At 46.8% G+C, this 26,746-nt stretch overlaps 1 long non-coding RNA gene across 2 annotated transcripts in view; it reads right to left on the bottom strand.

Moving 5' to 3' along the window:
* The window catches only part of LOC123002018 (uncharacterized), a 34,290-nt gene extending 20,494 nt beyond the window's left edge, over positions 1 to 13,796 (bottom strand). The window contains exon 1 of one of the 2 annotated variants that reach the window (XR_007191392.2): positions 13,647 to 13,796. This is a non-coding gene — a long non-coding RNA (uncharacterized LOC123002018). The remainder of the gene's footprint in view (positions 1 to 13,646) is intronic. The other variant, XR_006411479.3, reaches the window with a different exon arrangement.
* Positions 13,797 to 26,746: the final 12,950 nt, after the last annotated feature.

The raw sequence follows: 26,746 nt of genomic DNA, 5'->3' as shown, positions 1-26,746 counted from the left end.
TTTGCCTCCAGACAGACCTGAGTGCAATGCCAGTTCTGCCAGCTACCAGTAAGCTGTGTGGCCCAGGACAGATTATTAACCTTGCTGAGCCTCAGTTTTCTCATTTTTAAAATAAGAATAATCATACCTTAGAGAGACGCAGGTGTGTTGTGAGGTGTATGGGAATGACGGCCCCAGCGCAGCACAGATGTCCTACAGATACGAGTGTTCCTCCTCTTTCTTTACTGCTCCCCACTCAGGTCCTGAACAAACCGAGTTATTAACCCTACTCCCCTCCATCCCTGAGGGATGCTTGTGAAGCTCGAAGCAGGTGCTTCCATCCCCATGACCAAGCATCGTGGGTCCCCTTTCCATGAGGCCACAGCCCCATCCCAAGCCAAGGAGGGGGTCCCCTCAGCTGGAGGGTCCTCAGACAAGCAGCGCATGCACATCTAAGAATGAGCCACCATGGGGGCAATGGCTAGACTCCAGATTGGAGAAACCGTCTAGCACACTGCTGCTCTTCCTTGAGTAAGGCAGGCTTGAACTCGTTTTCTATTTTTTTTTTAAACAAACAGGATTTGAAATAACAGCCCACACAAATGACTTCTTAGAAATCTCACCCTTGACTTATCATTTGGAATAAAAGCAATTTTTTATCCTGGCAAAGCTCTTTATTCTTTTTGGAACATTTTCATATACATTATTTCACTTGATCCTCAGAACGCCGAAAGGGAGACAGGCAGGCTTTACTGTTCCCTTTGAACAGATGAAAAATCTGTGGCTTAGAGGTGGGGGTTGGGGGGGGCCAGAGCTCCCAAATCCCTGCCCGCAGCACCCTCCCCTCACTCTGTGCTCAAGAGTCCACATCCACCCATTGATAAGCTCCGCTCTGACGCCTGAAATCCTCCCCCATCCCATTCAGCTTCTGAATCATCGGAGATGCTCACGTGAGGCTCTTACAACTGGAGGGCATGATGGAACAGTTTTGAAAAGAGACAGCTGCCTTGGACGCATCCCGCGAGTGGGCTAAACTTTCCACCATACAATCGGGGGTCGCTACCCCACCACCCTGCCCTGGAACCCTTCCTTACAGCTCCAATCACGCCCTCCAGCCCTCTCTCAACGTGGGACCCTCAGAAAAGCAGAAGGCTCCTTTGGAGTCAGCTCACCTGAGGGTTGAGCCTCCAACTTTAGCTGGAGAATTTCCGTAAGTCAGTCCCCTCCTGGAGCCTAACTTGGCAATCCTAAGGAGAAGCTAGGGCTGCCAACCCAGGCTGCCGATTGGCTCCTATGTGCAGGAGACCTTCCCCCCAGCGGCAGAGAGCCGCTAAGGATGAGAACAACAGAGGAATACTTCCCACGAACCAGTGTGCGTTCTAGGCACATAGGGTACCTCGCGGAATGCAACTGACGATGTCCCCTGCCTTCACCTGAGGGGAGACAGACAAGCAAAAATGAGCATCATCAATCAGTAAATGAAGAGGCAGGCTAGGTGCCATGTGCTCTTGAGAAAACAGTATCATAGGGTAACGTGGATGGAGCATGCTGGGGAAAGACAGGGAGGCGTGCAGGTTACTATTTTAAATAAGATTGTCATAGGCTTTGTTGAGAAGTTGACATTTAAGCAAAGATCCAAAGGAATGGGGGAGTTGGCATGTGGATATCTGGAGAAAAGGCTTTCCATGCAGAGGGGACAGCCAGAGCAAAGGCCCTCGGGAACAGGGAGGAGGCCAGCGTAGCTGGAGCAGAGGACTCGAGGGGGAGAATTGTAGGAGATGAAGTCACAGAGGGAATGGGGCCAGGTCCTATGGTCACAAAGGGTTTGATAGGACATTGTAAGGATTCTAACTTTTACTCGGAGTAAAATGGGGCATCTGGAGACTCTTAAGCAGAGGACCGAAATGACCTAACTTTTAGCAGCATTACGGGGGCTGCTCTACTGGGGACAGAAGGTATGGGAGGGGCCGAGGGAGACAGCTGGGAGACCAGTTAGGAGGCTGCTGCAGAAATCGAGGTGAGAGATAACAGAGTTTCAAACCGGGGGCAGCAATGGAGGTGGTAAGAAGTGGTCAGCAGCAGCCATGTTGGAAAGGTAGAGCCAGCAGGACTTGTGGAGACGTAAGGTGGAGGGATAGGGCAATGAGAAGAAGACGAGGTAAGGCAACTCGCAGGGTCTGGGCCTGAACACCTGGAAGAATGGAAACGCCATTGACGGAGAGGGGCAGGACCACAGGGGAGCAGGCAGGTGTGGGGACGAGGGGTTCAGGTTTGGCTGTCCACTGGACATCCAATGGAGATGCAGAGGCTAGCTACCGTATCCTCGCTGATGACTGACCAGGCTCAGAACCAGTATTGACATCTACGGCCCAGTCCCCAGAGTCGATGGCCCATGAGGAGGGCTTACCCACAAGCCTCGTGCTGTCATCACTTTCCAGGCCTTGCCCCCGTGGACCACTCTCTAACCACAGGACAGCTCTGAAGGCTCTGAGGCTCATGGCACAGAAAGCAGCCTCAGGGAAGCATTTACAGACCAAAGCTAATGGTGTCTGGGAAATCAGCCTGCTTTCCTCTCTGTCTAGAACAGCTCTGTCCAATAGAACTTTCTACAGTGATGGAAATGTTCTGTATCTTCCCAGTCCAATGTGATAGCCACTCGCCAGCTGTGGCTTTTGAGCACTTGAAATGTGGCCACAACTGAGAAACTAAGTTTTTTTATTTTGTTTAATTTTAAGTAATATACATCCAAACAGCCACATGTGGCTAGTGGCTACCATATTGGATACCATAGTACTAGGCGGTCCTTACCACTCCACACCATCTAGTAAAACTGTGCTTGTCTTCAGGGCCTTGTTCTGAGGTCCCTAACCTTCCTTCTGTTCATGCGAAGAGAAACACCCCTCTTCGGTACTCCCATAGTGTTTCATACCTATTTCTAGTAGCGTGGTATACAGGAACGATTGGGTAGCACTTCTACTCCCCAGTAGACTGTGAGCTTCTTGCAGGCAGGGACTGTGACTTTCTCATCTCTGTAGCACCTGGACCTGGCAGAACATCTGGCACAAGTAATTGTTGAATAAATAGATGAATGACCAAGTAGAGGTTTCACACTTGTGCCCAGTCCTTGTTTCTTATTTCTACTAAGTGGAGGTGAGGTCAGAGATGGGAGATCAAAAGTCATTCATTCAATGTCCTCAGTAACCCCTCTACCACCCCTGGCGGAGTGAGGGACGGAAATCAGATTGGACCAGGTTCAGAGGCCGCTGCCCCCATCTTACTAGAATAAGCACCTATGAGGGAATTTGTAACTCAGAAGCCAAAAGAGGGGAAGATAATTTTTTTTAAGCAGATAAACGTGACAAAATTGTTTTCCATTAATAAGGGGATGCATTTTATCCAGGCATTTATGTCTACGAAAACAAAATGATTCTCTGCCTTCTATTTTACTGTCAAAAGTCATATTTGTTGCTTGTTCTTTAAGTAAACAATCCAGTGGTATCGATGGCCAAGCCCCGTGGTTCAAGCTGTGTCACCGGGCGTGAGGAAACCCCACGCTGGTAGCTCCCTGCAACTCCAGGTCTGGGTCCCTGAGGGGCTTACAGAGTTTCCTTAGCGCTAACTGCAGGCCTGAGCTTCTCGGAGTGTATGATTATTCTTGAAAGTCCCACTGCTTTCTTCAAATAGTGTTTTTGAGTATTTCTGTGCGGAGGGCATTGCACTGGGGGTCGTGGAGGGTACAATATGGCCCCTGTTCGTGAGAAGTTAGTACTCTATGTAAGAATTATGAGAAAACTGATTGTGCTTAAGGAAGAAACAGGGCTTAAGGGCTTTGATATAACTGTAAGTTTGGGAAATACTAATTTTTTCATAGATCAGACATTGGCTGGCCGAGACCCAATGTCTCCAGATAACCTAATTAAGCCTTGAAAGGGATAAGAATGGAAAGGGGGAGGGCAGGGAGAGGAACTTGGAAAAGGAGCAATAAAATGGAGACAGACAGAGGGAGAGGGGAGAGGGGAGAGGAGAGAGGGAGGAGGAGACAGGGTGTGAGTTTGGGCCCAAGACGCCTCTGGCTGTGTTGTTTCTTCTGTTCCAAACAGCTGGCTGGGTGTATGGAGTTTTGGATGACTCACCATGTAGGAGGGGTGCTGAGGGAAGAAAAGAGGAAGGCACAGGAGATGGGAACCCCCTTCAGTCCCCTCGGGGTGTGGCTCTGGCGTTCTGTCTGTTCTGTCTCATGGCCTCACACGGGCCAGCCAAGAGCACAGCCTTCAGGACTCAGAAGCCATTTTATGGGGTGGTTATAAGAGTCCGCCTAGATGCCCAGGGTCTACCCCAGAACCCAGTGACTTCAGTGTCCTTGTTCATAAACCTGAGCAACCACAGGTCAAGAATCTCTTAAAAAGGAGTGGTATTCATGTGTCAAAATGGAGGTGTGAGCTTGAGTCTTCCTCAGAAGAGGAAGGAAGGGGGAGGGGCAGGAAGGATTGACTCTGAGCATCGACTTTCAGATGGGAGCTGGATTGCAAAGCCCTCCATAGCCCTGAGGTCTTCGTGCCACACACAGGCTCAGTGAGTACCTGGGCCTTGGGGCCTGAATTCTGACTCCCTCCCTGCAAGTTCCTATATTGAAGTCCTAACCCTAGTACCTCAGAATGCGACTGTGCAGATGCGGCCTTTAAAGAAATGATGACGTTGACATGAGAGTGGTAGGGGGGCCAGAATCCAATCTGACCCATGTCCTTATAAGAGGAGGAGAGTAGGACACGTGGAGAGACCCCTGGGTGTGCACAGAGGGATGGCCACAAGTAGAGGCAGCAAGGGGGCAGCCATCTGCGAGCCCAGCAGAGTCCTCCGAGGAAACCAACCCTGTCAGCACCTCGATCTTAGACTCCAGACTCCAGGACCGAGAGAAAATCGATTCCTGCTGTTTGAATCACCCAGTCTGTGGTATTCTGTCATGGCAGCCCTTGCAAACCATAGTGAGGAGAGGAGCTCATCACGTGGCCTGAGGGGGTCCTGGGAGCTTCTCGGCTGTGGCATATGTCCATCTGCCATTGCACTGTGGTCCCTCCAGCAGGCCTGACCCCAGACGGTCACCGCGAGAAACTAGTGCTCGAGTTTTCCCACGTGTCAGATACTATGCTAGGTTTCTTCTTACCTATTACCTCACGTAACTGTTACCATATACCTGGGGCTTAAAGGAGTGAACGGGTTTCCCTAAGGTCACGCAACTAGGACCCGCTGGACCCCGGGTGGAAGCCCAGGCCCTCTGATTCCGGGGGCATCGTTCCCTCGGCCATGCCTACAAGGGGCTCCCTGGAGCTTTTAAAGACCAGGGATGTCAGGGACTGCGTGCCACTCTCTCTTTCCAAAGTCCCGGAACCCTTCACTGGGGTTTCTGTGCAAGTCCTGTGACATAGAGAAGAGAAATATTTATTAAGTCCTAATTCTATTTTTACTGAACTTTCTAAACCAAACCCTTCTCTGACCACCCTGCACGATTTAGTAGCTAATTAAGAGCCATCTACAAGCCCAAAGATATTACCAAGGAATCATTCACGAAAATATTACAGTGGACCCTGTTCCGTGTAGGGGTGAGGGGAGCTGACCACCCCCTTGCCCCGCACAGTTTGAAAATCCACATAGAAGTTTTGATCCCCCAGAAATTCAACCACTAACAGCCTACTAGTGACTGGAAGTCTTACCAATCACATAAACAGTCAACTAATACATATTTCGTATTTTTATGTACTCTACGCTGTATTCTTACAATAAAGTTAGAAAAAAGAAAACGTAATTAAGACAATCATAAGTGGAAATACATTTATAGTCCTGTGCTGTATCTATCAAAACAAATCCACATATTTAGTGGACACACGCAGTTCAAACCCATGTTATTCAACGGTCAAATGTGTTGCTTTCTGGACACTCGGCTACTTTTTTCTCCTCGGCCAAGTCTGCCAATCCCAACACAGTCTGGAGCTGCTTGTCAATATCTATTTTTAATGGGATATATTTATAATTGGATGTATTTATAACCTCTTCTTCACGGGCACTTGTTTTCCTTGCGGAATCACAGAGGCGTTTTAATAGATTGGGTTTGACAGCCAAGAAGGGACTAGAAGCAGGTCCCGCCTGCTCCTGGGCCAGGTGCTTGCTGCACGCGGTGAACAAAGGCGTCTCACCACCGCACGCCCGTGCCTACTTCCACAAGGGACAGGTCACTCCTGGGAGGGCCAAGGGCATCGGCTGAAAGGTTTAGTCCGTGCGGAAAGGACCCTCCGGTGGCCATCCCTAGGATGGGACCCTGCTTGACAAATCCTCACTGGGTCTCTATTGCATGCCAAGCACGGATTCGCTGTTCAGATACCACGTTCTTAGCAAAATCACACACTCATCAAACCTGGAAGAAATCTTAGAGATGGTGTGATGGATTCCCTCCCCTCAGAGAGGAGGGATGTGATGCCCGGACAGGGAAAGCGACCTGTCCCAGGTCAAGGACTAGGCTCTTCCAGAGTCCCGTGTAGCCATCAGACCTCTGAGAGCACCACGTCCGAGTGGGTCCACCACATTGCGAAAACCACGTGCACATCTGGAAAGGATCCACAAAAAAATAGCCCACATTGACAAGGGACGGAAAATCGATGTGTAAATTGAGTAGCAAAGATTCCAGCTGGACATAAGGAAACAATTGTTTAGCTGCCAGGGTGATAAAATATCAACATGAGCCAATCAAAGGAGAGCACGCTGAGAAGTCCTCGGACGGACAGGAGATAAGCATCTGTCTTCGATCGCTGACGGGTCACCTGCCCCCAAACGGGGAGCTGCAGCAAAGACTCTCTCCATCCCCGCCAGCGCTATTAGAATCCACTTAGGATTCCGAGCGCCTTCTGGAAGACTCTGGCCAAGCAAACTGCTGTTGCTGAGTTCTGCATCACTGATCCTATAATTTGTTTGAAATTTCCTCTTAAGACCACTTCTTTGCCCTCTTGTTTTTTTAATTTCAAAAAGCCTCTCTATTGAATGCTTTTGTGAGGGGCCAGAGCAGAATCTAGAATGTCTGAATCTTAGGCTTTGGGATTTTTTTTTTCTTCTCCAGAAGGGACATGCTGAGGGATTAGAGTCTTGGCAGTAACTACAGGTCCAGGCGAGCAAAAGGTCAAGTGCAGGGCGAAGTTGGTTGACAGACACCATAGATCTCGACAGACAGGGTCCTAGAGATCAAAGCGGCATTATCAAGCACAGCTGAACTCTGACCTTAGCGCAAAAAGGCCATTCACTTTCTATCCTTTTTACATAATCTAAATATAGGTCACCTGCAGTTCAGGATACACATCAGAAGTGAATGAGGTCAGAGGCTCGACAACAGCAGGGTGGGTGATACTAGCATGACCTTGCAGGGGGTGGCCACTCTTCCTCTCCCCTTGCCTATGGGACCACATTAACACCCCAAAGGCACCCTGGGTACATCCAGAAAGTTTGTGTCACTCAAGTGGCATCCACCCACAATAATGAGATACCCTTGTGTCTTCGGGAACTGAGAAAATGCCAAAACCCCAGGTTATAAAGGGATCCATCCTTACTCCTTTCCTATCTCTTCAAAAGGCACCTCTGTGACATCCCTAAATAAATCTCAGCAACACGTCAGTCCTCTCCCGTGCTGCTCCTGGGACCCAGCCCAGTCTTGGGCTCTCATTGAGGTTGAACGATGATAAGATACCCCTACTGGTGTACTTGTCTCCCTTGGCCAATACTAGCATTGGCCAACCAGCCTGCTCCTTGAAACTCTAACGGTTGCTCCGTTCCGGACGAATCTCCATAGCTTCAAATGTAAGAGTGACAGACCCTAAAGGTCACTTGCTCAAGGTCAGGACCAAAAGCAGGCACGTTATGACAGGGACACAGAGGAGCACAATAACCTCATGGCCTTCCGCATGTTCTGACACTTGCCTCCTTCTGGGCTTTGCTTTCACTTCTGGTGGTCAAAGATTTTGGCAAAAGTCCCAGATATTAGCAAAGCAAGGCCAACCTAACAGGAAACCCTCAACTGCAAGTCCATTTGTTGGAAGGCGCAACCCCGCCCCCACCAGAGATGTTGGGGGACTCACAGGAAAGCAGGTCCCTGTTCTAAGGAATCATGAAGTGGAGCCATTTTACTGGACCCTAGGACTTGTCCTGAAATCCCAACATCCTGCTGATGTCACCTCGTTTTGAGTCAAAAGAGAACAAATCGTGTAGACCTGAATTCTCCCACCTTTGCAGCCTGTGCTGGGTTTCCCTCCCTCCTTCCCCACCTCATCCCAGTAGAGAATTCTTCCTACATGAAGATTGTGTGAGCAGGCAAGTACACGTGCTCGCACGTGCGCACACACACACAGCACGCAGGTCACAAATACTCAGCTAGAATTTGGCAGGTGGTCAAATGCTTCTTTTTAAAATGACTGAGCCATTTTCAAGAGATTCCTCAAAGACAACCCCACAAAACTGCAGGTAAACAATGTTATGCCCACTTGAATTGCCATGAAACCACGGGCTCCTTCAAGGCAAGGGTTCTGTCATGATCTGGGGATCCCTGCCACCCGGCCCTGTGTCCACACATGATAGTCCTCCAAAAAAATGTGCTTGTGAATGAATTAAAATCACTCCCTATTCTGGAGACCATCTCTAGCTATGAGGAAAGGCCTCCTTCGTCTCCTAAATTTCTCTAGTGGCATTTCCCACCCCCAGGGCCCAAGTCACATCCCTACATCTAGGAAAATGAAAACAGCAATTTCCAAAACAACAGTGGAACGCTATGTGGCTAGTTAACGTCAAAGCCAACTTCTCATTCAGCACTGCTATTCCACACCAAGTCGCTTTTCTCTATTGTGGTTTTACCACGAATTAAAAGCAGAATACAGGGACACGTGGGTGGTTCAGTTGGTCAAGCGTCTGCCTTTGGCTCAGGCCATGGTCCCAGGGTCCTGGAGTCGAGCCCCTCGTTGAGCTCCCTGCTCAACAGAGAGTCTGCTTCTCCCTCTTTCTCTGACCCTCCTCCCCAATTGTTCCCCCTCAAAATTTAAAAATTTTTTTAAAAAACACAATGCAAAATATAAGTTTACAAACACCTTTAAGAAATGGATTTTATTTTAAGGCAAGCGGTGATCTAATCACCACCACACCCATGCTTTTCTACGTGATCCTCTGACAGGTGTGAACAGCCACTGTTTGGGGCCAGCTGACCCGAACACAGGCTCCATGGCTGCTTCTCCATTGCAGCTCTAGGCCCTGTTGCAAGAAGCCACATGCGGTGTCCTAGAAGAGTGCCTGGTACGTGGTAGCCATTCACTTAAGTGTTTCTCAATTGTAAGAGAACGAGTAAATGTACAAATGAATGAACGACGTGCTGAGATCGTCTCTGCTGCTGCTAGCAGAGTCCCACGAGACCAGGCTGTGGTTATTAAAGCACTGGAACACCAGCCCCTAGGATCAGTTGGCTGCATGCAACCAGAACTCAGCTGGAATTTTCTTATACAGAAAGGGTCCCCGTGTGACGCTGTATCCTTCTCAAGAAGTTCACGGTTTCTGTCAGGCGCCCCCCCACACACAGCTAGTCTGCCAGGCCCCCAGCCCAGGGATGCTCGCGGCTCCCCGTGTTACTAGCCAGTCCCTACAAGCCGCACCTTTCCCGGTTGGTTTCCTAAATGCTGCCTGAATCATGAGAAACAACCCCTTTATGAAATCCTGCGCCCAGTGTGGGCAGCGTGCCATCTCGTTCCTGCAGGAATCCGGACCCATATATCCACACTGGTCTCCTTTCTGACCCAAAGTAAACCAGCAAAAAGTCCCCAGGAGGTGTTTCTAACCACGGTTTCCTTGCATATCGTAGTTGTTCAATAAATATATATTAGATTAAATCATAAAACCGTATCAATAATATAACTAACTTTCATCTTTTCCAATGACAAGTACCTAGATAATTTCCCCTCAAAGTTAGGGTGAGAATATGCAAGATTTTAATAAAGAAGAATCTCATTGTAAGTTGGTAAGCTACCCATTTCTTGCTAGACCCATCACTCTCCACCTTGGCTGCATAACAAAAAAGTATTATGCGTGGAGTACTGTTATAATAATCCCTGGGCCCATCCCCCAATTCTGATTTAATTAGTCTGGAGTGGATCCCAGACACCAGCAATTTTTTAAAGCTTCCCAAGTGGTTCTAAAGGGCATCTAGGGTTGCAAATTACCTTTCTTGGCAGTACCCACCTTCTCCTTCCCAGGGGTGATAAATCTCTGCTTTAGCCATAATGAGGTTGCAAAGGTGAAGAAAAAACTATATGGATGACTGGAGGAAAAGATACCGAGGGAAGTATTTCAAAAATATTTTCCCTCTTAAACATAAATATGTTGAATAACTAAAATGAATGAAATTGCCATAGCACTAAGCTCACAGTGAAAAACCCAGAGCTCGGAGCCCTGTTTTAGGGTCCACCCAGGCTGCCCACGAGAGTCAGTAAGGAGATTCAGAAGTGTTCATGCTCTTGCCCCATTCCAGACCAATTGTATCAGAATCTCTGAGGTGGGGCCCAGGTGACAGTATTTTTTTTTTAAATCCCCCAGGTGAGTCTAATGTGGCTTAAGTGAAAGACCATTAGGCTAATGCCTAAAAAATTACATCATAGATTTGTCCATTCTTTTTTTTTTTTTTTTAAGATTTTATTCATTTATTTAGAGAAAGAGAGCACACAAGCAGGGGGTGGGGGAGAGGAAGAGAAAGAATCTCAAGCAGACTCCATGCTGAGTGTGGAGCCCAATGCGGGGCTCCATCTCACGACCCTGAGATCATGACCTGAGCCAAAATCAAGAGTCAGACGCTCAACAGCCACCCAAGCGCCCCAACTTGTCCATTCTTATAACACAAAAAGAAATTCAGATTTTTTTCAGAGACCAGAACACCATGGAATCCTGTTTAAATGTGTGTAAGTGATGTTTTTGGTAAGTCCAGCTAAGAATTTTAGGTGCAATGTGGCCAATACAGTGTGCTCTGCACAAAAAACAGGAAGTCTACCCGGCCGGCTGTCATTTCGTTGGTAACCAGATGTCCATAGGGTAATGCTGGCACAGGTGTCTGGATGTGCCTTTACCAAAAAACCACAGCTCTCCTAGACACGTGGTCCCCAGATGAAGTGAGTTCTGTGAAAAACGTGTCTCTGCGTAGTGAAGAGAAGGGCCATATGCACCCCAATGTTCATAGCAGCAATGTCCACAATAGCTAAATCGTGGAAGGAGCCGAGATGCCCTGCAACAGATGACTGGATTAAGAAGTTGTGGTCCATATATACAATGGAATATTACTCAGCAATCAGAAAGAACGAGTTCTCAACATTTGCTACAACATGGACGGCACTGGAGGGGATAATGCTTAGTGAAATAAGTCAAGCAGAGAAAGACAACTATCATATGATTTCTCTCATCTATGGAACATAAGAACTAGAACGATCAGTAGGGGAAGAAAGGGATAAAGAAAGGGGGGGTAATCAGAAGGGGGAATGAAACATGAGAGACTATGGACTATGAGAAACAAACTGAGGGCTACAGAGGGGAGGGGGGTGGGGGAATGGGATAGACTGGTGATGGGTAGTAAGGAGGGCACATATTGCATGGTGCACAGGGTGTTATACACAACTAATGAATCATCGAGCCTTACATCGAAAACCGGGGATGTACTGTATGGTGACTAACATAATATAATAAAAAATCATTATAAAAAAAAAACAACGTGTCTCTGGTAGATCTATGTACCAACAGCTAGAGGTTCGTGGAGAGTGTTTTCCATCAACAACGTGAATCAAAGGAGTGTGCGAGGTTTCTGGAGGAGAAACAGAGGGCCCGCCTGCCGGGCCCGCAATGGAGAAGACGCAAAGGAGCCCACACTGGACACTGCTGGCCCCAGACACAAATTCACACCCGTCAGAGGCTCACGTGGAAATGCATCGGCGCAGTGGTTACTAAATCAACGTTTGCCTTAAAAGGAAATCCATTTCTTAAAGGTACTTGGTAAACCTACATTTTGAAGTGTGCTTTTAATTTATGGCAAAACTACAAAAAAAAAAGAGAGAGAGAGAGAGAGAGAAGCTATTTAACGTGGCAGAAGAGGGGCTAAGTGAGAGTCTGGACACTTAATTTCCTCCTATGTCAGATTCGACTAGTGTGGTGCTTCTTGGCCTTGGCTGTACAGCAGAATGCCTGGGGAGGGTGTTAAGACACATGATGGGGGGGCAGACATTCTGCTTTGATTTGCCCAGAATGCAGCCCAGGCATCAGTATTTCTATAAGATCCCCAGGGGATTCCAGTGTGGGACCATGGCAATGGATGTTCCTGGCCCTCCCTCTTCAGCCCCAGCCTTCCCCCCCCTGCCCCGCGCCGGGAGGGAGGAGGTCTAGCTTCCAGAAGTATGTGAGCGATAAGAAGATGTAAGTAATCAATGATTGATACATCCCAGAAACCCACTCAAAGCTAGCTACTTTGCTTCATAAGGAGGCTACCATTCTTTTTTTAAGTAATGTATTTATCAACCAAGCAAAAAAATCTACAACATCTTTGAAATAGTTTCCTCCATATGCCCTGCCTCTGCCATTTCTCACGGGTCTGAGAAGACGTTCAGTGGTCCTTCCCATTGCCCAACCTCAGTGCACATAAAGAAATAAAGCACTGCCAGGATGGATAAGTGGTATCTTCTCTGTGCCACTGAAAGTGTTCTAGGTCCCACTTCCACCCTTCCCAGCATCCTTCAGGCATTTGGGCTGGGGCCCCATGTACATTTTCACAGTTGGCCTTCAAGGACTGATTCCCACTTCAATTTGGATCTGTTGCCAGTTGGCCCCACCCAAGTCTGATTTCCCATGTGCTGGCTGAACCACCAGCATGGAAAAATATAAAATTCCAGAGCCGGAGTTCCTCCAGCCAATGTCATGTCAAGAGAACAAAGTCTATGTCAGCCTCCCAGGGTCACAGTGCTCCCACAGCCAGGGCGCCATCCTGGAAGCCCATGGTAGGTGGCTCTCCAACACTTCATTTCACACTATCTACTCCCTGAGTCCAACTGTGGAGAACAAACCAAAAAAAAAAAAAAAAAAAAAATCCAAGGAGGCACTCATTCAAGGCCAGATTCCAAAAAGCAAGTAGCTAAGTAGAAGTTCTGAACCAAACCAAACTTCTGGACACTGGTAAACTACACAGTTAAAATCAGGATAGACATAGTTCTGTCCAGACACCGGCCAGTAAATCTCCAGGTTTCTAGACTGAATTGTCCAGTTCATTGCTTTGACTGACCCCTCTTTTTGGCTATGGAGACAGAGCTCCTGTATATTAAAACTTCTAAACAATTACTTTCCCACCTGAAAGCAGAAACAACATCTGGCAGAAATTTTCATCTTTGGCTCAAGAGATGAGATTGGGTTCTGTGGGGTGAATTTTGTAGCCTGGAGAACTATTTTCAAGTTGCTCTAGGCTTATAAAATTGCAGTTTCCATCAAAATTGTCTCAGTGTGGGAAAGAATGAGGAGGGCCACCCAGGTCTTTATTTGGGAGTTGCCTGGAGTTTCGATTTGCCCATAGAACTCCCCATTTTCAAGATAAAAATCCTACTTAATAAGGACATGTCTTGGGTTTTGTCATTACTCACCATTAAATTCGTCCAGATCCTTCACACCAGAAGTAGAGACAAGATGGAGGCAGAATGCCTGGGGAAAGGTCAGGGACAGATTTAAACATGTCTCACTAAGCAAATCAGCCCATGTCCCTGCTATCAAGCTACGAGGCCAGCTGTCACCCACTATATCCTTACCCTGGCCCCACCCGTCCTCTGTCCAGGGAAGATGTCCAAAGGAATCTCCAACCGTACAGATCAGTGAGCAAGTATTACTTCCAGAATAGGCCACCCAGGTGACCCAGGATGTGGAATGCCACCTAGAGCTTTTGAGGCCAGGAATGGGCACGTGGTCCCATTTGGGGAACACAGGCTGGTGACAGTCACACCCCAGATTGGAATGTTGGGTGCCTGCAGACACCATGGTCTTGGCACCGTCCGACTGTGTAGCTCACTGGTGAAAAGGGTGGGGTTTGGTGTCAGACTAACCTTGGTCCGGTTCCCAAGGCCTCTGTTCTCTCGAGGGAGACCTTGAGCAAGTTATATGACTTTCTGATCCTCGGTATCTTCCTTTATAAAATGAAGAAAGTCCACTTACTTGATAGGACGATTGTGAGGACTGAGGCAGTGTGAATGCTTAAACACAAAAGGCAGTCAAAAAATTAGAGTTATTTTTATTAACCTTTATGGGTGCCTAGAATAATGCAGTTGTAATCAAACCTGTCCCGCTAACAGAAATGATTGTGTACTGACTTGATTTTTTTTTCACTGAGCGATTTTTGCACCTCAAGTTATACACCAAAGTGGGTGTGTGGGACAAAGATGGGGCATCAGCTAAAGCTAACTTGGAAATTGCCCGGAAAACAAGTGAGAGACGCAGCCTCCAATGGCACAGAAGCCTGATTCCTACCAGCAAGGGCAAGGCCAACGTGGCTCTAGAAAACATCCTCACTAAGGATATTTTAAAAGAAAACCAGTCTTATAACTTCCAGATAGAAATTAAAAGTGACATCGGGTTAAGGAAACGGCATATAATCGTCTTTCAGAGGTTGTGTTAGGAGTTACATTGAACTTGTGATTAGCGCATGAATTCTTAACACATGAGCGCTGGGGCGCCTGGGTGGCTCAGTTGGTTAAGCGTCTGCCTTTGGCTCAGGTCATGATCCCAGGGTCTTGGGATCCGGCTCCGCGTCAGGTTCTGTGCTCAGCAGGGAGTCTGCTTCTCCCTTTCTCTCCCTCTTCCTTTGTCCCACCCCTCTAACCTGTTCTTGCTCTCTCGCAAATAAATAAATAAAATCTTAAAAAAAAACAAAACAAAACCTGAGGGCTTCCAGCATGTTAGAATGACTTGAGAAACGTACACAGTATTTTAAAGCTTTTAAAAAACACTCTGTTGGGGGCGCCTGGGTGGCACAGCGGTTAAGCGTCTGCCTTCGGCTCAGGGCATGATCCCGGCGTTATGGGATCGAGCCCCACATCAGGCTCCTCCCCTGGGAGCCTGCTTCTTCCTCTCCCACTGCCCCTGCTTTTGCTCCCTCTCTTGCTGGCTGTCTCTATCTCTGTCAAATAAATAAATAAAATCTTTAAAAAAAAAAAAAAAACCACTCTGTTGATGATATATCTACACCTCTGAAGTTCTTTACCTAAATGGAATAAAGATGTACTCCAGCTACTGACCCGATCAACAGTCACCTTCACGTGAAGTGGGGATAGTGCCTCCACCTTCCTCCAAGGACTGAGCTGGGGCCTGCAATGCATTTAGCAGAGCACCTCGGGACCCCGTGAGTGCTCCTGGTCAAGGTTAACTGCTGCTGTCGTGGCTGCCTCTTTGGTGCTGCTTTTATTTTCTCAATGACTGGACCACATCTGTGCTAGACACGGGGTGGGGGGCCTTCCGAGAAGAACACTCCACAACTCCAGTCCCTCAACACACTCAAAGACTCCAGGGAGAGATGGACATGTAAACACGTTCTCATACAAAGTGGCAACTTCTCTAACTGAGATCTGGACAAAATGCTACAGGGACCCGGAGGGGAGCTAAGGAAGGCTTCACAGAGGATGTTTTATATGGGTTTTAAGAAATGAAGAGGAATTGGTCTGGCAAAGGGAAACGGTATGCAAGACAGAGCAAACAGCATATTTGGAAGCCTGAGTTAATCAAAAGGTGTTAGGACTGAGTTGTGTTCCCCACCGCTGCCCCCTGATTCATATGTTGAAGCCGTATCTACCGTGCGATAGTATTTGGAGGCGGGACCTTTGGGAGACGATGAGGATCAGATGAGCTCTGGATGTGGGTGGAGCCCTCCTGATGGGATTAGTGCCCTGTTAAGAAAGGAATAGACACCAGTGCTCGCTTTCTCTGCCATGTGAGGGGACATAGCTTGAGAAGGCAGCCATCATGGGCCAAGAAGAGAGCCCTCACCTGAAACCAAACTGGCTGGCACCTTGACCTTGGACTTCTGGCCTCCAGAAGTATGAGAAATAAATGTTGCTTAAGCCACCCTGTCTATGGTATTTTGTTCCAGCAGTCTGAGCAGACTAATCCACAAGGCATGGTGGTCTTTGAGCAATGGTGGTGACCTCTGGATTATGAAAGGAGAAATCAGCCAAGGCATATCAGGAGAAGGGTTTGGAGAGATTGCTGGAGGCCAGACTGTGACGGAACCAAAGAGCAAGCCAAGGATTTGGCACAGATGCTGTGGGTCTCCAGAACCAACAGATCTGGGCTGGGAAATGATGTGAATTGATTTCTTTCCTATGAAGATAAGTCTGGTGCCAATAGGGGAAGATAGAGACTGCAATTTAGAAACCCGGGAGGAGACGCCTCAGGAGTGCAGCGGGGGAAAACTGCTCATTATTTGGTGGGAAGCAGAACCCCCACCCACTCCACTGCAAACAGCCTTCCAATGAAATGGCTGTGCTCAGAGCTGGTCAGGTGCCACCAGGATCCTGTGGCCCCCATGGTCCATCTGGAGAGAAGGCCTGGGGAATGAGGAAGGGGACCTCAGTTTGCACTTCAGTGAAGAGACTTGGCTGGAAAGAGCTGTCATGTTTAAGGACAGAGCCAGAAATCAGAAGCCATTCTTACCCCCCCCCCCCCCCGTAAGAAACAGGCCTTCATCTGTCCCAGAAATTCCCAGAACATGGGCATTTTGATGAATAAGAACAGGAGATGGCACATGAGGTCTCCCAGATTATGTTCCCAAAGTGCTATGAAAGCCCATCACCTTGACTTATGCCTTTTTTTTTTTTTTTGCCTCTGAAATGTGCCTGGGGAATTATGTGTGGAAGCTGAGCTTCAGCAGAAGAGCTCAAGATACTCAAGATAAAGGACAGGATGTCCAACGGTCCTGGTTGGCCCAGGACTATCTTAGTTTTAACACGAAAATTCCCCCATCTTGGAAAGCCCCTCAGACCCGGGCAAATCAGGACAGCTGGTCACCCTAAAGAGCTATTATAAAATGCTGCAAAAAGACTGTGATTCAGATTTATCAAGTTCATAGGAGGCTCAGATAATACTTGGTGAAAATGAGGCGACGATTCTTCCTCCATGTAAGTTTAGGGGGCCATACACAAGGATTCATAGTGCACATTTCCTCGAATAAAGCCCAACATGTTGACCATGAAAGCCAGGAAGCAGGAAACATAAATAATAATAACAGCACTAACACACATACTGGGCACTCACCATATGCTAGGCACGGTTCGAAAGCTTTACATAAATTAAATCATTGAATCCTCAACAGCTGTATGATAATCATCTGCATTGTACAGAGGAAAAAAAATGGAGACACAGACATCATATACACAAGAAATGTATATGATGGAACTGGAGTTTGAAACCAGGCAGCCTGGGGCCAAACGTCTATGCTTTCAAACAGTTCTTATATATAATACATAACCACTCATGTTTACTGAGCTCCTACTATGAGCCAATCATGGTGCTAAGGATGTTCTCCGTAAAGGATCTCCTATAACCCTCCCAATAGTCTGTCTGGGTCTAGAGAGGTTATCCATTCTTTCAAGTAATATCTGCTGAGCTGATGCTTGTTCAAGAATTATAATATTATATTTTTACAGGTGAAGGAGGATGAGTGTTTGGGCCAAACGAATAGCAGCGAACCTGGAAGATGGAAATGAGAGGCAGGACTGGAGAAAATTGTCCGAAGTGAAAACATCAGAACATGGGGAATGCGGGAGAAAAGTCAAGGATGATTCCAAGACCTTTTTACTCCAGGGACTGGGTGGTTGGTAATCCATCCACCAAAAGTAAGACCAGAACAAGTTTTGCTTGAGGGGGAAGATAATGAGTTCAGATTGGGACGTGTTAAGTTTTGGCTCCTACGGGGCATTGTGAGTAGATGTGGCCAGAAAGTCCTGGAAACATGTCCGGAGCTTAGTCTCGAGGGTTGGGAGCCAGTAGCCTAGACTTAGTGATTAAGGTCACAGGTGTAAATAAGATTAGTCAGAAGAGAACATGATAGATGACAGAGCCCTAAGAAATGTCAACATTTCAGGGGGGTCGCAGAGGAGAGCGTGCCAAGGAGGTCGCGAAGATTCAAGAGGGTTTGGGAGAGAACCAGGAGACAATGGTTGCCTGGAAACCAAGGGAGGGATAGGTGATGACCAGGAGGACCAGTGCTACAGAGGACAAATGGGAGGAAGGCTGGTGCAGCTCATTGGGCCCAGGGCCCAGGTTGGGACTGAAGACACAGGCCAGAACGTGATCAGATAGCCTCAAGAGAAACTGGGTTCCAACTCGGCCCACCTCTGAACTTGGTCTCCTTAACGATCCTCAGCCAGGAATAAAATCAAACCCAAAGCTTAGGGTTAACACTAGGTCTGGGGAGTGGGGGACTCCAGCTGCTGAGTCCGAAACATAAAGGAGCGGGGTGGGGAGGGGCAGGCCATTGACACTGACACATTTATTCTCAGCTGCTTTTGCAAGCCAGAAGATTAGCTCTAAAAAGCCACAAACACAAAACAACACAAAAGCAAACAGTTTTTTTCAAAAATCCTTTCTTTCCATAGCAAAAGAGGAAGAAAGAAAGAGAAAGTAGTTCCGCCCTCCTGAACAAAATTCCCTGGGCCAGGTTTATGGCTGCCTGACCCCTGACCCCTGACCCCTGACCCCAGGCTGAGAATGCCAGAGCCTTACTAACATCAGCAAAGTATGCGTGAAGAGATGAGCTTTCCAAGGGTCTCATTCCATTGCCAAACCCGAGGAGCTCACCACTGACCTTGGAGCTATGGAAGATATTTCTCCCTTCAGGATGACAGAGAAAAGACAAAGCCGGGACAGGGTTCCGAATGGAAACCATCGCCTTCACGTGAGGCAGCTCTGTTTTTAATACACCCTGGGGAGAAAAATCTGGAAGTTAAGAGCTGAGTTAAGGAGAGATGGGGATGTAGCTCTGACCCTCGTTCAGCTCTAGGCGACTCGGCTCAGGAAAAAACACATGTTATTTGAAGTCTGATGTTCGACCTTTTTTATGGGAGTTGTCCATTATTTATCCCCACACCCTTTAGCTGGTGTTGCCTGGGTATTTCTTAGGCTCTGAAGCCAGCCTCTGTATCTAAGTCTGTGTGATCATCCAAGCTTTACGAGGTCTCCCCACTAGCCCACCACACTTCATTTTTCATGTAGCAAAAGGATCAAGCAGAACATTCCTGCGGGGAGAGACACCGCCCAGGCCTGCCCACGCTGCCTCTCTCCCGGGCTGATAAACCCCATCGTAAATTCTGCCACAACGTGAGGCTTCGACTTGCTATCGGTATGCTTTTCTCTTGGCAACACACCAGCTCTGTCCCATGAGATAAATCCATTATTTTCAGAGTCCTAGAGGCTTCCCGGGGGGCAGGAGGAGTCAGAGGAGCCTCTCCAGCCCGGGGTAAATCATCCTCCATTGCTGTTCGCAATCCTCAGGCTAACATCTCATTCTGGCTCCTTCCTGGGTCTCATCAGCGGTTCTGCCACAGAGCGATGTGGTACCTTCCAGACTTCCACTTCACCATCCCCCACCCCTTCCCAGCTGTTGTCAAAGCAACAGCCTCATTCACTGGGAAGTTTGAGGAGGAGAGATGGTGAGGTGGGAGGGATGGGCTAGGAGAAAAATGTACTGAGATAAGAGAAGCACTTGGTCCTCGTAGAACACATTACCAGAATACCGGGCTATGCCTCGGTGGACCTGGGACTGAACTTTAGAAATCGTGCCCTTTGGCTCCAACAGGTCCTCAGGTCTGGAACAGGAGAAAGAGAGAGAGGTGCGAGAATCTCCAGGATGCTTGTTTGCACATTGTGGACTACCCGTGCACCTTCATCCAAAGCCCTTGACCCAAGCTGGTCTGTGTCCTCTCCTCCTACTTAGTGACGCCACCGGAAAGCGACAAAGAGGCTGCCTGAGCCCTTCAGCTGCTTCGGCAGAACACGGAACCTCTGAGCGCCTGCGTTTAATCCCAGCTCTTTCCAATTCCAACCATTTTTCCCAAACAGATCACTTTTTTCTGGTCATGTCAGCAACTACTTTTGCATGATTGAGTGAATCCGCCATACAGATGAGCCAGCGTGGCTGTGGGGGCTGCCAAGAGAGAAACCCCAATTGATCTGGTGTTTTTCATCTTATTGACAAGAACTTAATTCAGTCAAGCTGCACTTCATCTTGGCAAAACTTCAAACCTCAGGAGAAGGGGAATCACAATGCCACCTATCGCAACTGGAAAGTGGGTCCTGAGGCCATGTGGATGAGTGTGTCCGTAGCAACTTTTGAAAATAACTCATTTAAACGTTTGCAACAGTAATCCTCAGTCTTTGGAGAGAGGTAATAACATCAAATAGCCATTTGGTTCTTTCTGGACTCTCTCCCCTCCCCCCCACCACCCAATGCATAGTTTCAGAAAATCTGGAGAAGTTAGAATTTCTTTTAAAATATTTAAAGTTAATTTCAGGGGGCACCTGGGTAGCTCCATCAGTTAAGCGTCTACCTGTGGCTCAGGTCATGATCTCAGGGTCCTGGGATCGAGCCCTGTGTCAGGCTCGCAGGGAGCCTGCTTGTCCCTCTGCCCCTCCCCCTGCTCATGCTCTCTCTTTTCAAAGAAATACATAAAAATCTTTAAAAAATAAAAATAAAGTTAATTTTAAGTGATTTTACTTTCAGATTTTTGGGGCAAATTTTGCAATACCTTTGTGTTCCCTCAGACACTTAGGATTTCTCCCAAAAAACCAATCAAGGAATCGTTTCTCTGTCCCACAGCCCAAAAATTGATCTTACCGATGCTGAGGGGGGTATGGAGTTTTTCATAATTCAGGGCTATCGCTACGGCAACATACATGCTAGGTGTAGACAGTGCTTTGAACACATCCTGTATTCTTCTCTCTCGCCACAACTCCAGCCTCTAGCTGCTCTTCAGAGAAAACTGCACGAGAGAACTTCAGGGGTTCTTATGGAAAGAGGGGCCAGAGAGAGAAATTCTCCCATTCTTCCATGACAAAATGTCTTCTGAGAATACCAGCTAACATTTATTGAGCTCTTATTATGTGCCAGGTACTACTTTAAGTATATTCACAAATTTAATCCTCTAACAACTTTCTGAAGGTGGTGCCATAATTCTCTCCAGAAACTTACAGATGGAAAAACTAAAGCACAGAGAGATCAAGCAATTTTCCCAGACTCACACAGCGAACATGTGGTTGTGCCAGGATTCTAGCAAAGGAAGTGAGAGTCCAGAGTTCCTGCTCTTAACTTCTTTTTTTTTTTTTTAAGATTTTATTTATTTGACAGAGAGACACAGTGAGAGAGGGAACATAAGCAGGGGGAGTGGGAGGGGGAGAAGCAGGCTTCCCACTGAGCAGGAAGCCTGATGCGGGGCTCAGTCCCAGGACCCTGAGCTGAAGGCAGACACTCAACGACTGAGCCCCCCAGGCGCCCCATTAACTTCTATCTCCCAGCAGCTCTCACACCTGAGCGTGAACAATCAACTGGAGGGCTTATGAAAATACAGATTTCTAGGCCACACACCCAGAGTTTCTGATTCAGTAGCTCTGCGTGAGGCCTGAAGACTTACATTTCCAGCACATTCTCCAGTAATGGTGATGATGCTGGACCACACATCAAGAACCACTGGTTATGCTTTTGGCCCCTGGAGAAAACTCTTGCTAGAACCCTCTCTTCATCCCCATGTACTCCTCCAATCCAGAGGGGAAAAAAAAAAAAGCTCAATGAAAGCATTAGCTATACTAAGTTATCTCATGAGATCAATCCACCAGCCAGTGATTTGGGTGGCCTTGACAATTTCTCAGACTGCACCGTTCTAAGTCAAACTTGGGGGGATGCCAGAAGCAAAATCACAGCCTTCTCAGTAGAGCTTCTCTGGACCACTGCTGGGACGTGCAGCCTGCAGAAGAGGACTGGACAGCCTGTACTCTCTTCTCTCTCTCTACTCACTCCTTTGTTGATAACAATTGCTTCTGAGCCATGAGTATTACCAAACTGAAACGAATCTCACCCGTTTGTTAAAACTTCCTCCGCAGATGTTTGGAAAGTGATCTCTCTCCAAGTCAATGCAGAAGTATGTCCACATTCGGAATCACTGCAGAGCATACAGGACAACGGAATACACATGCATAGGGGAGGAGAGCAGAGCAAAGAGAAAATAAACACCAAGCAATTCTCTGAGAGAAAGCTGGGGCAAAGCTAGTGCACAGAAACACGACCTACAAGACAAACTCAAAGAAGGAAACCCAGTAGGTTCTGAGACTTGGGGTGTTTGAGAAGCTCTTGCACACGCTGAGATCCAAAAGATCTCCCCATCCTTAGGAAGGAACACAGCATCGGGTGGCCCGCCATGTCCTCCCAACACCCCACGCAAAATACGGAAACGTTTCACAGAGCATTTATTAGAATAGCCCTCAAAGGATACTTGGGGTTATAATATTCCACAAACCACAGACCCCACAGGTCTCCCATGTCAAGGTCAATGCCTTATCCATAGCAGCTTTGCAATCAATACTTGAAAATTAAAAACACTTTGAGTAGTTTGGCTCTTCGCCATCTATACTGAAGTATATTTGTGAAGAACTACAACTGCATTTCTTTCCAAATACCCCATAATTCTGATACTTTTGCCACCGCCCTTCTAACTTTTAGTTGTGTGTGTGTTTAAGTAGGCTCCACACCCAACATGGGGCTTGAACTCACAGCCCTCAGATCAAGAGTCTCATGCTCTACAGACTGAGCCAGCCAGGTGCTCCTTGCCACTGCCCTTCTATCCAACTTAACTAAGTCTAATTTAATTTTCTAATGCTTGAAGACAATTACTACATTGTAAGGGCGAAAGTTATTGCACATTTTCTTCAAAAAAAATAAAGTCCAGTTTCCTTAAAAGATCATTCTTAAAAGATTCATCGTTAAGCACTCCCATCAAGTAATCCACTAATTAATCTTAGTCTATGACACTTTCCATCCTGACATTTTTCAGTACCATTTATAGCATTATGAAAATCACTGAGACCGAGTGTCAGAAGGCTGAGATTCTAATCCTGTCCCTGTAACTTAGTGGCTGTGTGGCTTACCTTCCTTTGATCTTGGTTTTCTCAGGTGCAAAATGGAAGGAAAAAAAACTCACCCCAAAATATTCTCATGTATTAAGACAGGAATAAAAAAGCCTTAAGGAACACATATCTGAATTTTAATTGAATTATAATAAGTGAAAATTTATTTGGTGGGGGTGCCTGGGTGGCACAGTGGTTGGGCGTCTGTCTTCGGCTCGGGGCGTGATCCCGGGGTTACGGGATCGAGCCCCACATCAGGCTCCTCCACTATGAGCCTGCTTCTTCCTCTCCCACTCCCCCTGCTTGTGTTCCCTCTCTCGCTGGCTGTCTGTCTCTGTCGAATGGATAAATAAAATCTTAAAAAAAAAAAAAAAAAGAAAATTCATTTGGTGGATTATAATTATGATAACGATCCTAACTAATGGTCACTGACTTTTTTCCCCCAGAGGTAGTGATGCATTTCCGTGGAAGAACAGGTGTGTGCTCCCCACCCGTGGCCACTGGGGCTGTAGGGGGACAGAGACAGACTCACGCCAAGGGCTAGTGAGAGGGGAGGAGCGCTTCAGCACAGCTCAGCAAAGGTTGCTCCGATCCAGAGAGTGAATTCAACAAACACATCTACACCGGCCATTGGAGCCCGGAGAGCTGGTAGATACCAAAGCCAAGGTACAAAGAAAACAGGGTTGGAGAATAAGGGACATAAAGACAAAAACAAAGAGTTGATGTGGGAAGACAGGAGACAGTCTGAAAACACCCCGGCGGTAGCAAGCCGATGTCCACAGCTCTGCTTTCCATACCTCTCAGTCCATTTGCTGGGGGCAGCCAAGTCTGTTGAAATGGACAGGAGGCCGTCACACAGATCCTCTCACTCCGCTTACCTTACAATCAGCGGCAGATGCTTGCGAGCTACCAGGAAATACAGAAGTACTAACAGGCCAGCCCACATTTCAGATTTGAACACACCACACCACTCTCCTTACTGAGGCCCTCAATCTCAGGCTGAAGACACTAATGTCTTGAAAGAGATTTGTTACTACTGATAGTTAATGCACGAATGTTTGCAAATGTCTTTCTTATTTATACACGTGCTTCTCTTAAATAAATTAGAACAGGGTGGAGTTGATCCCTAAGATAACCCCTCTAACATTCACTGATATTCTAATGTGTTTCTTGAATTAGAAAGGAAAAAATGGGGTAACACCTAGTGGTCTGGGAAATGCACGGAATCTGAGGGTTGCCCATGAGAGAGTTCCATCTCCTCACTACAGGGAGAAATGGCTGGAAACCCCCACTGGGTCCGAGCAAGCGGGGCAGCATCCTGGAGAGGGCAGAAGACCTGGCGTCAGTCACAGCTGATGGCCTGTTACGTAGTTCAGAGAATCTAGGTAGGGTACCAACACTTAAGGGCTCTATGCTCACAATGGCAAAGACCAGAATCCAGCTAATTACACCTGGTCTCCCATAACCCTGAGCTAATGAGCCATCTCGACGCTGATCATAAATCTCTCATCCTAAAAGAGCTCAAATTCATAATTTGGCTTCACTCATTTGGAATTTTTTTTTTTTTTTTATATAACAGCAGTAGTCAGATGCTGATTGACAGAGTAGAGAAGTATTTAATCCAGGGGCACCTGGTGGCTCAGCCATTAAGCGTCTGCCTTTGGCTCAGGGCGTGATCCTGGAGTTCTGGGATCGAGCCCCACGTCGGGCTCTTCCGCAGGGAGCCTGCTTCTTCCTCTCCTACTCCCCCTGCTTGTGTTCCCTCTCTCGCTGGCTGTCTCTCTCTCTGTCAAATGAATAAATAAAATCTTTTAAAAAAATGCCTTAAAAAAAAAGAAAAGTATTTAATACAATTTTTTTTGTGAATGACTCATTTCCAATTTATGTACTAATAACTTTTGGTGGTCAGCCTCCAAGACGACACCAAGTGATCCCCATCTCCTGGTATGCACACCCTTGTGCAGTCTTTCCCACACGGTGTCAGGGTTTCTTGGTGTGGTCAATAAAATATGGCATAAGTGATGATGTGTGACCTATGCTAGGTCATGAAAAACATTGCTGTTTCTGCCTTGCCCCCTCAGGTCTTATTCTGGGAGAAGCTAGCTGTCATGCTGTAAGGATACTCAAACAGCCTTATAGCAAGTTTCACTAGAAAGGGGAGTGAGGTACCAGTCTTCTAGGTGGGTGCGCCATCTTGGAATCAGGTCCTCCAGCCCCAGGCTGGCCTTCAAATGACTGCAGACTCAGCTGACAGCTTGCCTGCAGTCTTGTGACAGTCCCTGCGCCAGAAGCACTCAGCTAATCCATTTCCAGAAACTACCCGAGATAATAAATATTTATGGTTATGTTAAGCCATTAAGTTTTGGGATGATTTGCTAGGTAGCAATAGATAACAAAAATACAACTGATATGCTAATTACAAATTACTTTCTATCATTCATTTGAACCAGATACTCAAGGATTTCTTTTCCAAAACTTTTAAAAAATTTTAATAAAGACTTAATGCTAATTCTCTACATGTAGCCCAAATGGGTTTCAGGTTTTATTGTGCATATATGATCTGTTTCTTACTTTGACCAATTGGTAATATTATTTATTTGGAATTAGAGTTTGTTCTCCATTGGTGACCACTCAGAAGTCATCGAAAATCTGGCCCATTGTATGTTTGTGTATATTCTATGACAATGTCTAGTGTGCTACATGGGACATGAATAACTAAGTTATTTGTGCTTATTTAAAAAGCCACAGAGACTCATCAAAAGAATTTTATCATATCGAAAGAATTGCCTTTCGTCCCTTGCATTTGGCGGAAAGGTTTTATGGTACCAAGAAAGAATGGGCAGCATGGGTCATCTCTGGGGATTTTTGTCCCTCTAAAATAGAACAAAAGATTTCAGAATTCTTCTTCTTCTTTAGCAAAAATCAGGAGGGAGGAAGCCTGAAACCCAAACAATTAACTCTCACCACAGGAAAGGTGTGAACCACAGGCATTGTCTAGAGAACATCTTTCTGCTTAGGCCAACGCGTCGTCCTTGATAGACTCCATTTCCTAGAGCGTCGTGCTGTAGGTGGGTCTGTGTGTTCTGAGAACATCTGACACAGCAACATCTGGGAACCAACAGAAAAAAACATCTTCCAAAGTCCATATAAGCCCTGTTTACATTGTTGCCATCCTGAATTATATGTTCTCCTTTAATTAGCGCAAATAATCAAAAGCTAGCAATATTTACAAAAGTCTTAGTTATGATTTATTTTCCTCGGGAAAGAATTATACCCACCCATTGCAGATTGGGAAATGAAAGAAATCAGACTCTAATCAAGATTGTGGCCTAAAGGCCAAAAAAAAAAAAAAAAAAGAAAAGAAAAGAAAAGAAAAAAAGGCCATCCAGAGGGTATTTCCCAAATGTTCCAGCATGGGTTTCTCCCCCTCAAATACTTCTAGCTACCCTTATTTTCTGATGAGAATTTCTTTACTTTTCATCTCTCCACCTCCAGGAAGCCTTCCTGATACCTAGATTATGTGAAGGGCCCTTCTTCTAAGAGCCCCCTCCATACAATAAACATTTTAAAGGCTCTGTTCCTGTTTAAC

Source organism: Ursus arctos, unplaced genomic scaffold (genome assembly GCF_023065955.2).
Source record: "Ursus arctos isolate Adak ecotype North America unplaced genomic scaffold, UrsArc2.0 scaffold_2, whole genome shotgun sequence".
Classification (NCBI taxonomy): domain Eukaryota; kingdom Metazoa; phylum Chordata; class Mammalia; order Carnivora; family Ursidae; genus Ursus; species Ursus arctos.
The sequence above is the reverse complement of the archived record's forward strand: the minus strand, read 5'-3'. Positions and strand labels throughout refer to the sequence as shown.